Source organism: Sturnus vulgaris, chromosome 32 (genome assembly GCF_052056855.1).
Source record: "Sturnus vulgaris isolate bStuVul1 chromosome 32, bStuVul1.hap1, whole genome shotgun sequence".
Lineage (NCBI taxonomy): Eukaryota > Metazoa > Chordata > Aves > Passeriformes > Sturnidae > Sturnus > Sturnus vulgaris.
In genome coordinates, this window is record NC_142274.1 from 3,279,656 (window position 1) to 3,292,854 (window position 13,199).

Below are 13,199 nucleotides of genomic sequence, written 5' to 3' on the forward strand. Positions count from 1 at the left end.
GCAGAAACACAAAGTGGATGACGAGAAGGGACAATGTAGAACACGTCTCTGTCCTCGTACATTTTCGTGTACGATACATCCCTCCGGGTCTTCGGTCCTTGCGAAGATCTATGTACTGCGAACGCAGCTACTTGCAGCTGAGAAGGACCGTGGGGCTAGCAGCGAATTCGGAGAGCGCTAAGCACGTAGTCAAGAAGCGAGACGTGTCCCTGCAATGCGGTGCTAAGAGCAGCTTCCTCGCGGCGGGGGCGAGCTCCGGCTACAGGTCATTCTCCTCCTGGCAACGGATCTCTGTGAAGGGCGTAGGCGAAAAGCTTTCGTTTTCCATTCGAACTGCGAGAGAGGCAGACTGTTGCACGGAGCTCTGTGAACAAAGGGGCACGCCCTAGGCGGGCTTGGGCAGAAGCAGCGTTCTCGAGCTCTTGGCTGCCGGCACACTGCTGCCTATATGGCGCCCCTGCAGCCGGCCTCTGGCCGCCGGCAAGTGAAAGCGGAGCCAGTCGTGGGCGAGGGCGGTGAACGAAGCGGCACAAGCGCCGTGCTTGTGCGCACCACGTTAGAGGCTACTAGGAGAGGAAGGTGGTTGACTCTCGCTTGCCATCCCACGTGCCCTTAGCAGTCGGAAGGAGCAAGCTGAAGCACTGCTGCTTGTGCTGCTCCTTGGTTCCCTTGCAGCCAGCTGGGAAAGCATTGGCGGTCGCTTCTAGGCGCCGAGTTGCCCACAGCACCACGGTAAGTGCCTCGGAGAAGGGAAATCCAGAGTGCAGCGAGGAGCTGGACGTGGCTTACGTGCAGTTCCTAAGGAGAAGGTGAACCTAGGCACTGCCTCTTCAATCTGGCCGCCTCTGCTCTGGTAGCAACTTTTGCAAGTCGGCAGAGGGAGCCGCGAGTATGTAGAACGGAGGGCAGCGAGACGCCGTGTGTTATGCGCCCTTTCAGGGCTGCCTCCAGGGGGCTACTTTAAGAACGGCTTCTTCTTCCTCGCGTCCTTCTCGCTTCGCTCTAGCTGCATGGAGTACAACACCGCGAAGGAGTGAGGACGGGGTCTGCCCCAGCTTTTGCCCGGGCGTGCAAAGGCTGTGTGCTGCTTTTCCAAGCAGCAAGAGCACTGAGAAGTGAAAGCGATTATGAAGGAGCTCTTTGGCTGCTCGTGTGCTCTTCGCTGCACTGCGCCGCTCGCAAGCGGCTTCGTTCTTCGCCTTCTGCCGTCCGGAGAGAGCTGAACTCCAGCGGTCAGTTTCAGCTCTGCCCAAAAGCGTGTTCTCAGTTCTGCGAGCAAGCACGCCCTCTTGCCTTGGCTCCGAGTGCAAAGTCACTAGCGAGCACTCACTCAGTGCAATGCACCCAGAAAGACGCTCTCGCTCGTCTTTCAAGGAGCAATTCCTAACAGCAGAAGCAGCAGAAACACAAAGTGGATGACGAGAAGGGAAAATGTAGAACACGTCTCTGTCCTGCCACATTTTCGTGTGCGATACTTCCCTCCGGGTCTTCGGTCCTTGCGAAGCTCTATGTACTGCGAGCGCTGCTACTTGCAGCTGAGAAGGACCGTGGGGCTAGCAGCGAATTCGGAGAGCGCTAAGCACGTAGTCAAGAAGCGAGACGTGTCCCTGCAATGCGGTGCTAAGAGCAGCTTCCTCGCGGCGGGGGCGAGCTCCGGCTACAAGTCATTCTCGTCCTGGCAACGGATCTCTGTGAAGGGCTTAGGCGAAAAGCTTTCGTTTTCCATTCGAAGTGCGTGAGAGGCAGACTGTTGCACGGAGCTCTGAGAACAAAGGTGAACGCCCTAGGCGGGCTTGGGCAGAAGCAGCGTTCTCTAGCTCTTGGCTGCCGGCACACTGCTGGCTATGTGGCGCCCCTGCAGCGTCTTCTGGCCGCCGGCAAGTGAAAGCGGAGCCAGGCGTAGGCGTGGGCGAGGGCGGTGAACGAAGCGGCACAAGAGCCGTGTTTGTGTGCACCACGTTACAGGCTACTAGGAGAGGAAGGTGGTTGACTCTCGCTTTCCCTCGCAAGTGCCCTTAGCAGTCGTAAGGAGCTGAACTCCAGCGGTCAGTTTCAGCTCTGCCCAAACAGCTTGTTCTCAGTTCTGCGAGCAAGCACGCCCTCTTGCCTTGGCTCCGAGTGCAAAGTTACTAGCGAGCAATCACTCGTGTGCTCTTCGCTGCACTGCGCCGCTCGCAAGCGGCTTCGTTCTTCGCCTTCTGCCGTCCGGAGAGAGCTGAACTCCAGCGGTCAGTTTCAGCTCTGCCCAAAAGCGTGTTCTCAGTTCTGCTGGCAAGCACGCCCCGTTGCCTTGGCTCCGAGTGCAAAGACCCTAGCGAGCACTCACTCAGTGCAGTGCACCCAGAAATACGCTCTCGCTCGTCTTTCAAGGAGCGATTCCTAACAGCAAAGGAAGCAGATGTACAAACTGGATGACGAGGCAGGACAATGTAGAACACGTCTCTGTCCTCGTACATTTTCGTGTGAGATATGTCCCTCCGGGTCTTCGGTCCTTGCGAAGCTCTATGTACTGCGAGCGCTGCTACTTGCAGCTGAGAAGGACCGTGGGGCTAGCATCGAATTCGGAGAGCGCTAAGCACGTAGTCAAGAAGCGAGACGTGTCCCTGCAATGCGGTGCTAAGAGCAGCTTCCTCGCGGCGGGGGCGAGCTCCGGCTACAAGACATTCTCCTCCTAGCAACGGATCTCTGTGAAGGGCGTAGGCGAAAAGCTTTCGTTTTCCATTCGAACTGCGAGAGAGGCAGACTGTTGCACGGAGCTCTGAGAACAAAGGTGAACGCCTTAGGCGGGCTTGGGCAGAAGCAGCGTTCTCGAGCTCTTGGCTGCCGGCACACTGCTGGCTATGTGGCGCCCCTGCAGCGGCTTCTGGCCGCCGGGAAGTGAAAGCGGCTCCAGGCGAAGGGGAGGGAGAGGGCGGTGAACGAAGCGGCACAAGTGCCGTGCTTGTGTGCACCACGTTACAGGCTAATAGGAGAGGAAGGTGGTTGACTCTCGCTTTCCTTCGCAAGTGCCCTTAGCAGTAGGAAGGAGCTGAACTCCAGCGGTCAGTTTCAGCTTTGCCCAATAGCGTGTTCTCAGTTCAGCTGGCAAGCACGCCCTGTTGCCTTGGCTCCGAGTGCATAGTCACTAGCGAGCACTCACTCGTGTGCTCTTCGCTGCACTGCGCCGCTCGCAAGCGGCTTCGTTCTTCGCCTTCTGCCGTCCGGAGAGAGCTGAACTCCAGCGGTCAGTTTCAGCTCTGCCCAAAAGCGTGTTCTCAGTTCTGCGAGCAAGCACGCCCTCTTGCCTTGGCTCCGAGTGCAAAGACCCTAGCGAGCACTCACTCAGTGCAGTGCACCCAGAAAGACGCTCTCGCTCGTCTTTCAAGGAGCGATTCCTAACTGCAAAGGAAGCAGATGTACAAACTGGATGACGAGAAAGGACAATGTAGAACACGTCTCTGTCCTCGTACATTTTCGTGTGCGATATGTCCCTCCGGGTCTTCGGTCCTTGTGAAGATCTATGTACTGCGAGAGCTGCTACTTGCAGCTGAGAAGGACCGTGGAGCTAGCATCGAATTCGGAGAGCGCTAAGCACGTAGTCAAGAAGCGAGACGTGTCCCTGCAATGCGGTGCTAAGAGCAGCTTCCTCGCGGCGGGGGCGAGCTCAGGCTACAGGTCATTCTCGTCCTGGCAACGGATCTCTGTGAAGGGCGTAGGCGAAAAGCTTTCGTTTTCCGTTTGAACTGCGAGAGAGGCAGACTGTTGCACGGAGCTCTGAGAACAAAGGTGCACGCCCTAGGCGGGCTTGGGCAGAAGCAGCGTTCTCTAGCTCTTGGCTGCCGGCACACTACTGGCGGTGGGGCGCCCCTGCGGCGGCTTCTGGCCGCCGGGAAGTGAAAGCGGCGCCAGGCGAGGGCGAGGGAGAGGGCGGTGAACGAAGCGGCACAAGAGCCGTGCTTGTGTGCACAACGTTACAGGCTACTAGGAGAGGAAGGTGGTTGACTCTCGCTTTCCTTCGCAAGTGCCATTAGCAGTCGTAAGGAGCTGAACTCCAGCTGTCAGTTTCAGCTCTGCCCAAAAGCGTGTTCTCAGTTCTGCGAGCAAGCACGCCCTCTTGCCTTGGCTCCGAGTGCAAAGTCACTAGCGAGCACTCACTCAGTGCAATGCACCCAGAAAGACGCTCTCGCTCGTCTTTCAAGGAGCAATTCCTAACAGCAGAAGCAGCAGAAACACAAAGTGGATGACGAGAAGGGAAAATGTAGAACACGTCTCTGTCCTGCCACATTTTCGTGTGCGATACTTCCCTCCGGGTCTTCGGTCCTTGCGAAGCTCTATGTACTGCGAGCGCTGCTACTTGCAGCTGAGAAGGACCGTGGGGCTAGCAGCGAATTCGGAGAGCGCTAAGCACGTAGTCAAGAAGCGAGACGTGTCCCTGCAATGCGGTGCTAAGAGCAGCTTCCTCGCGGCGGGGGCGAGCTCCGGCTACAAGTCATTCTCGTCCTGGCAACGGATCTCTGTGAAGGGCTTAGGCGAAAAGCTTTCGTTTTCCATTCGAAGTGCGTGAGAGGCAGACTGTTGCACGGAGCTCTGAGAACAAAGGTGAACGCCCTAGGCGGGCTTGGGCAGAAGCAGCGTTCTCTAGCTCTTGGCTGCCGGCACACTGCTGGCTATGTGGCGCCCCTGCAGCGTCTTCTGGCCGCCGGCAAGTGAAAGCGGAGCCAGGCGTAGACGTGGGCGAGGGCGGTGAACGAAGCGGCACAAGAGCCGTGCTTGTGTGCCCCACGTTACAGGCTACTAGGAGAGGAAGGTGGTTGACTCTCGCTTTCCTTCGCAAGTGCCCTTAGCAGTAGGAAGGCGCTGAACTCCAGCGGTCAGTTTCAGCTCTGCCCAAAAGCGTGTTCTCAGTTCTGCGAGCAAGCACGCCCTCTTGCCTTGGCTCAGAGTGCAAAGTCACTAGCGAGCACTCACTCAGTGCAATGCACCCAGAAAGACGCTCTCGCTCGTCTTTCAAGGAGCAATTCCTAACAGCAGAAGCAGCAGAAACACAAAGTGGATGACGAGAAGGGACAATGTAGAACACGTCTCTGTCCTCGTACATTTTCGTGTACGATACATCCCTCCGGGTCTTCGGTCCTTGCGAAGATCTATGTACTGCGAACGCAGCTACTTGCAGCTGAGAAGGACCGTGGGGCTAGCAGCGAATTCGGAGAGCGCTAAGCACGTAGTCAAGAAGCGAGACGTGTCCCTGCAATGCGGTGCTAAGAGCAGCTTCCTCGCGGCGGGGGCGAGCTCCGGCTACAGGTCATTCTCCTCCTGGCAACGGATCTCTGTGAAGGGCGTAGGCGAAAAGCTTTCGTTTTCCATTCGAACTGCGAGAGAGGCAGACTGTTGCACGGAGCTCTGTGAACAAAGGGGCACGCCCTAGGCGGGCTTGGGCAGAAGCAGCGTTCTCGAGCTCTTGGCTGCCGGCACACTGCTGCCTATATGGCGCCCCTGCAGCCGGCCTCTGGCCGCCGGCAAGTGAAAGCGGAGCCAGTCGTGGTCGAGGGCGAGGGCGGTGAACGAAGCGGCACAAGCGCCGTGCTTGTGCGCACCACGTTAGAGGCTACTAGGAGAGGAAGGTGGTTGACTCTCGCTTGCCATCCCACGTGCCCTTAGCAGTCGGAAGGAGCAAGCTGAAGCACTGCTGCTTGTGCTGCTCCTTGGTTCCCTTGCAGCCAGCTGGGAAAGCATTGGCGGTCGCTTCTAGGCGCCGAGTTGCCCACAGCACCACGGTAAGTGCCTCGGAGAAGGGAAATCCAGAGTGCAGCGAGGAGCTGGACGTGGCTTACGTGCAGTTCCTAAAGAGAAGGTGAACCTAGGCACTGCCTCTTCAATCTGGCCGCCTCTGCTCTGGTAGCAACTTTTGCAAGTCGGCAGAGGGAGCCGCGAGTATGTAGAACGGAGGGCAGCGAGACGCCGTGTGTTATGCGCCCTTTCAGGGCTGCCTCCAGGGGGCTACTTTAAGAACGGCTTCTTCTTCCTCGCGTCCTTCTCGCTTCGCTCTAGCTGCATGGAGTACAACACCGCGAAGGAGTGAGGACGGGGTCTGCCCCAGCTTTTGCCCGGGCGTGCAAAGGCTGTGTGCTGCTTTTCCAAGCAGCAAGAGCACTGAGAAGTGAAAGCGATTATGAAGGAGCTCTTTGGCTGCTCGTGTGCTCTTCGCTGCACTGCGCCGCTCGCAAGCGGCTTCGTTCTTCGCCTTCTGCCGTCCGGAGAGAGCTGAACTCCAGCGGTCAGTTTCAGCTCTGCCCAAAAGCGTGTTCTCAGTTCTGCGAGCAAGCACGCCCTCTTGCCTTGGCTCCGAGTGCAAAGTCACTAGCGAGCACTCACTCAGTGCAATGCACCCAGAAAGACGCTCTCGCTCGTCTTTCAAGGAGCAATTCCTAACAGCAGAAGCAGCAGAAACACAAAGTGGATGACGAGAAGGGAAAATGTAGAACACGTCTCTGTCCTGCCACATTTTCGTGTGCGATACTTCCCTCCGGGTCTTCGGTCCTTGCGAAGCTCTATGTACTGCGAGCGCTGCTACTTGCAGCTGAGAAGGACCGTGGGGCTAGCAGCGAATTCGGAGAGCGCTAAGCACGTAGTCAAGAAGCGAGACGTGTCCCTGCAATGCGGTGCTAAGAGCAGCTTCCTCGCGGCGGAGGCGAGCTCCGGCTACAAGTCATTCTCGTCCTGGCAACGGATCTCTGTGAAGGGCTTAGGCGAAAAGCTTTCGTTTTCCATTCGAAGTGCGTGAGAGGCAGACTGTTGCACGGAGCTCTGAGAACAAAGGTGAACGCCCTAGGCGGGCTTGGGCAGAAGCAGCGTTCTCTAGCTCTTGGCTGCCGGCACACTGCTGGCTATGTGGCGCCCCTGCAGCGTCTTCTGGCCGCCGGCAAGTGAAAGCGGAGCCAGGCGTAGGCGTGGGCGAGGGCGGTGAACGAAGCGGCACAAGAGCCGTGTTTGTGTGCACCACGTTACAGGCTACTAGGAGAGGAAGGTGGTTGACTCTCACTTTCCCTCGCAAGTGCCCTTAGCAGTCGTAAGGAGCTGAACTCCAGCGGTCAGTTTCAGCTCTGCCCAAACAGCTTGTTCTCAGTTCTGCGAGCAAGCACGCCCTCTTGCCTTGGCTCCGAGTGCAAAGTTACTAGCGAGCAATCACTCGTGTGCTCTTCGCTGCACTGCGCCGCTCGCAAGCGGCTTCGTTCTTCGCCTTCTGCCGTCCGGAGAGAGCTGAACTCCAGCGGTCAGTTTCAGCTCTGCCCAAAAGCGTGTTCTCAGTTCTGCTGGCAAGCACGCCCCGTTGCCTTGGCTCCGAGTGCAAAGACCCTAGCGAGCACTCACTCAGTGCAATGCACCCAGAAAGACGCTCTCGCTCGTCTTTCAAGGAGCGATTCCTAACAGCAAAGGAAGCAGATGTACAAACTGGATGACGAGGCAGGACAATGTAGAACACGTCTCTGTCCTCGTACATTTTCGTGTGAGATATGTCCCTCCGGGTCTTCGGTCCTTGCGAAGCTCTATGTACTGCGAGCGCTGCTACTTGCAGCTGAGAAGGACCGTGGGGCTAGCATCGAATTCGGAGAGCGCTAAGCACGTAGTCAAGAAGCGAGACGTGTCCCTGCAATGCGGTGCTAAGAGCAGCTTCCTCGCGGCGGGGGCGAGCTCCGGCTACAAGACATTCTCCTCCTAGCAACGGATCTCTGTGAAGGGCGTAGGCGAAAAGCTTTCGTTTTCCATTCGAACTGCGAGAGAGGCAGACTGTTGCACGGAGCTCTGAGAACAAAGGTGAACGCCCTAGGCGGGCTTGGGCAGAAGCAGCGTTCTCGAGCTCTTGGCTGCCGGCACACTGCTGGCTATGTGGCGCCCCTGCAGCGGCTTCTGGCCGCCGGGAAGTGAAAGCGGCTCCAGGCGAAGGGGAGGGAGAGGGCGGTGAACGAAGCGGCACAAGTGCCGTGCTTGTGTGCACCACGTTACAGGCTAATAGGAGAGGAAGGTGGTTGACTCTCGCTTTCCTTCGCAAGTGCCCTTAGCAGTAGGAAGGAGCTGAACTCCAGCGGTCAGTTTCAGCTTTGCCCAATAGCGTGTTCTCAGTTCAGCTGGCAAGCACGCCCTGTTGCCTTGGCTCCGAGTGCATAGTCACTAGCGAGCACTCACTCGTGTGCTCTTCGCTGCACTGCGCCGCTCGCAAGCGGCTTCGTTCTTCGCCTTCTGCCGTCCGGAGAGAGCTGAACTCCAGCGGTCAGTTTCAGCTCTGCCCAAAAGCGTGTTCTCAGTTCTGCGAGCAAGCACGCCCTCTTGCCTTGGCTCCGAGTGCAAAGTCACTAGCAAGCACTCACTCAGTGCAATGCACCCAGAAAGACGCTCTCGCTCGTCTTTCAAGGAGCAATTCCTAACAGCAGAAGCAGCAGAAACACAAAGTGGATGACGAGAAGGGACAATGTAGAACACGTCTCTGTCCTGCCACATTTTCGTGTGCGATATGTCCCTCCGGGTCTTCGGTCCTTGCGAAGCTCTATGTACTGCGAGCGCTGCTACTTGCAGCTGAGAAGGACCGTGGGGCTAGCAGCGAATTCGGAGAGCGCTAAGCACGTAGTCAAGAAGCGAGACGTGTCCCTGCAATGCGGTGCTAAGAGCAGCTTCCTCGCGGCGGAGGCGAGCTCCGGCTACAAGTCATTCTCGTCCTGGCAACGGATCTCTGTGAAGGGCTTAGGCGAAAAGCTTTCGTTTTCCATTCGAAGTGCGTGAGAGGCAGACTGTTGCACGGAGCTCTGAGAACAAAGGTGAACGCCCTAGGCGGGCTTGGGCAGAAGCAGCGTTCTCTAGCTCTTGGCTGCCGGCACACTGCTGGCTATGTGGCGCCCCTGCAGCGTCTTCTGGCAGCCGGCAAGTGAAAGCGGAGCCAGGCGTAGGCGTGGGCGAGGGCGGTGAACGAAGCGGCACAAGAGCCGTGTTTGTGTGCACCACGTTACAGGCTACTAGGAGAGGAAGGTGGTTGACTCTCACTTTCCCTCGCAAGTGCCCTTAGCAGTCGTAAGGAGCTGAACTCCAGCGGTCAGTTTCAGCTCTGCCCAAACAGCTTGTTCTCAGTTCTGCGAGCAAGCACGCCCTCTTGCCTTGGCTCCGAGTGCAAAGTTACTAGCGAGCAATCACTCGTGTGCTCTTCGCTGCACTGCGCCGCTCGCAAGCGGCTTCGTTCTTCGCCTTCTGCCGTCCGGAGAGAGCTGAACTCCAGCGGTCAGTTTCAGCTCTGCCCAAAAGCGTGTTCTCAGTTCTGCTGGCGAGCACGCCCCGTTGCCTTGGCTCCGAGTGCAAAGACCCTAGCGAGCACTCACTCAGTGCAATGCACCCAGAAAGACGCTCTCGCTCGTCTTTCAAGGAGCGATTCCTAACAGCAAAGGAAGCAGATGTACAAACTGGATGACGAGAAAGGACAATGTAGAACACGTCTCTGTCCTCGTACATTTTCGTGTGAGATATGTCCCTCCGGGTCTTCGGTCCTTGCGAAGCTCTATGTACTGCGAGCGCTGCTACTTGCAGCTGAGAAGGACCGTGGGGCTAGCATCGAATTCGGAGAGCGCTAAGCACGTAGTCAAGAAGCGAGACGTGTCCCTGCAATGCGGTGCTAAGAGCAGCTTCCTCGCGGCGGGGGCGAGCTCCGGCTACAAGACATTCTCCTCCTAGCAACGGATCTCTGTGAAGGGCGTAGGCGAAAAGCTTTCGTTTTCCATTCGAACTGCGAGAGAGGCAGACTGTTGCACGGAGCTCTGAGAACAAAGGTGCACGTCCTAGGCGGGCTTGGGCAGAAGCAGCGTTCTCGAGCTCTTGGCTGCCGGCACACTGCTGGCTATGCGGCGCCCCTGCAGCGGCTTCTGGCCGCCGGGAAGTGAAAGCGGCTCCAGGCGAAGGGGAGGGAGAGGGCGGTGAACGAAGCGGCACAAGTGCCGTGCTTGTGTGCACCACGTTACAGGCTAATAGGAGAGGAAGGTGGTTGACTCTCGCTTTCCTTCGCAAGTGCCCTTAGCAGTAGGAAGGAGCTGAACTCCAGCGGTCAGTTTCAGCTTTGCCCAATAGCGTGTTCTCAGTTCAGCTGGCAAGCACGCCCTGTTGCCTTGGCTCCGAGTGCATAGTCACTAGCGAGCACTCACTCGTGTGCTCTTCGCTGCACTGCGCCGCTCGCAAGCGGCTTCGTTCTTCGCCTTCTGCCGTCCGGAGAGAGCTGAACTCCAGCGGTCAGTTTCAGCTCTGCCCAAAAGCGTGTTCTCAGTTCTGCGAGCAAGCACGCCCTCTTGCCTTGGCTCCGAGTGCAAAGACCCTAGCGAGCACTCACTCAGTGCAGTGCACCCAGAAAGACGCTCTCGCTCGTCTTTCAAGGAGCGATTCCTAACTGCAAAGGAAGCAGATGTACAAACTGGATGACGAGAAAGGACAATGTAGAACACGTCTCTGTCCTCGTACATTTTCGTGTGCGATATGTCCCTCCGGGTCTTCGGTCCTTGCGAAGCTCTATGTACTGCGAGCGCTGCTACTTGCAGCTGAGAAGGACCGTGGGGCTAGCATCGAATTCGGAGAGCGCTAAGCACGTAGTCAAGAAGCGAGACGTGTCCCTGCAATGCGGTGCTAAGAGCAGCTTCCTCGCGGCGGGGGCGAGCTCAAGCTACAGGTCATTCTCGTCCTGGCAACGGATCTCTGTGAAGGGCGTAGGCGAAAAGCTTTCGTTTTCCGTTTGAACTGCGAGAGAGGCAGACTGTTGCACGGAGCTCTCAGAACAAAGGTGCACGCCCTAGGCGGGCTTGGGCAGAAGCAGCGTTCTCTAGCTCTTGGCTGCCGGCACACTACTGGCGGTGGGGCGCCCCTGCGGCGGCTTCTGGCCGCCGGGAAGTGAAAGCGGCGCCAGGCGAGGGCGAGGGAGAGGGCGGTGAACGAAGCGGCACAAGAGCCGTGCTTGTGTGCACAACGTTACAGGCTACTAGGAGAGGAAGGTGGTTGACTCTCGCTTTCCTTCGCAAGTGCCATTAGCAGTCGTAAGGAGCTGAACTCCAGCTGTCAGTTTCAGCTCTGCCCAAAAGCGTGTTCTCAGTTCTGCGAGCAAGCACGCCCTCTTGCCTTGGCTCCGAGTGCAAAGTCACTAGCAAGCACTCACTCAGTGCAATGCACCCAGAAAGACGCTCTCGCTCGTCTTTCAAGGAGCAATTCCTAACAGCAGAAGCAGCAGAAACACAAAGTGGATGACGAGAAGGGAAAATGTAGAACACGTCTCTGTCCTGCCACATTTTCGTGTGCGATACTTCCCTCCGGGTCTTCGGTCCTTGCGAAGCTCTATGTACTGCGAGCGCTGCTACTTGCAGCTGAGAAGGACCGTGGGGCTAGCAGCGAATTCGGAGAGCGCTAAGCACGTAGTCAAGAAGCGAGACGTGTCCCTGCAATGCGGTGCTAAGAGCAGCCTCCTCGCGGCGGAGGCGAGCTCCGGCTACAAGTCATTCTCGTCCTGGCAACGGATCTCTGTGAAGGGCTTAGGCGAAAAGCTTTCGTTTTCCATTCGAAGTGCGTGAGAGGCAGACTGTTGCACGGAGCTCTGAGAACAAAGGTGAACGCCCTAGGCGGGCTTGGGCAGAAGCAGCGTTCTCTAGCTCTTGGCTGCCGGCACACTGCTGGCTGGGTGGCGCCCCTGCAGAGGCTTCTAGCCGCCGGCAAGTGAAAGCGGCGCCAGGCGAGGGCGAGGGAGAGGGCGGTGAACGAAGCGGCACAAGAGCCGTGCTTGTGTGCCCCACGTTACAGGCTACTAGGAGAGGAAGGTGGTTGACTCTCGCTTTCCTTCGCAAGTGCCCTTAGCAGTAGGAAGGCGCTGAACTCCAGCGGTCAGTTTCAGCTCTGCCCAAAAGCGTGTTCTCAGTTCTGCGAGCAAGCACGCCCTCTTGCCTTGGCTCAGAGTGCAAAGTCACTAGCAAGCACTCACTCAGTGCAATGCACCCAGAAAGACGCTCTCGCTCGTCTTTCAAGGAGCAATTCCTAACAGCAGAAGCAGCAGAAACACAAAGTGGATGACGAGAAGGGACAATGTAGAACACGTCTCTGTCCTCGTACATTTTCGTGTACGATACATCCCTCCGGGTCTTCGGTCCTTGCGAAGATCTATGTACTGCGAACGCAGCTACTTGCAGCTGAGAAGGACCGTGGGGCTAGCAGCGAATTCGGAGAGCGCTAAGCACGTAGTCAAGAAGCGAGACGTGTCCCTGCAATGCGGTGCTAAGAGCAGCTTCCTCGCGGCGGGGGCGAGCTCCGGCTACAGGTCATTCTCCTCCTGGCAACGGATCTCTGTGAAGGGCGTAGGCGAAAAGCTTTCGTTTTCCATTCGAACTGCGAGAGAGGCAGACTGTTGCACGGAGCTCTGTGAACAAAGGGGCACGCCCTAGGCGGGCTTGGGCAGAAGCAGCGTTCTCGAGCTCTTGGCTGCCGGCACACTGCTGCCTATATGGCGCCCCTGCAGCCGGCCTCTGGCCGCCGGCAAGTGAAAGCGGAGCCAGTCGTGGGCGAGGGCGGTGAACGAAGCGGCACAAGCGCCGTGCTTGTGCGCACCACGTTAGAGGCTACTAGGAGAGGAAGGTGGTTGACTCTCGCTTGCCATCCCACGTGCCCTTAGCAGTCGGAAGGAGCAAGCTGAAGCACTGCTGCTTGTGCTGCTCCTTGGTTCCCTTGCAGCCAGCTGGGAAAGCATTGGCGGTCGCTTCTAGGCGCCGAGTTGCCCACAGCACCACGGTAAGTGCCTCGGAGAAGGGAAATCCAGAGTGCAGCGAGGAGCTGGACGTGGCTTACGTGCAGTTCCTAAGGAGAAGGTGAACCTAGGCACTGCCTCTTCAATCTGGCCGCCTCTGCTCTGGTAGCAACTTTTGCAAGTCGGCAGAGGGAGCCGCGAGTATGTAGAACGGAGGGCAGCGAGACGCCGTGTGTTATGCGCCCTTTCAGGGCTGCCTCCAGGGGGCTACTTTAAGAACGGCTTCTTCTTCCTCGCGTCCTTCTCGCTTCGCTCTAGCTGCATGGAGTACAACACCGCGAAGGAGTGAGGACGGGGTCTGCCCCAGCTTTTGCCCGGGCGTGCAAAGGCTGTGTGCTGCTTTTCCAAGCAGCAAGAGCACTGAGAAGTGAAAGCGATTATGAAGGAGCTCTTTGGCTGCTCGTGTGCTCTTCGCTGCACTGCG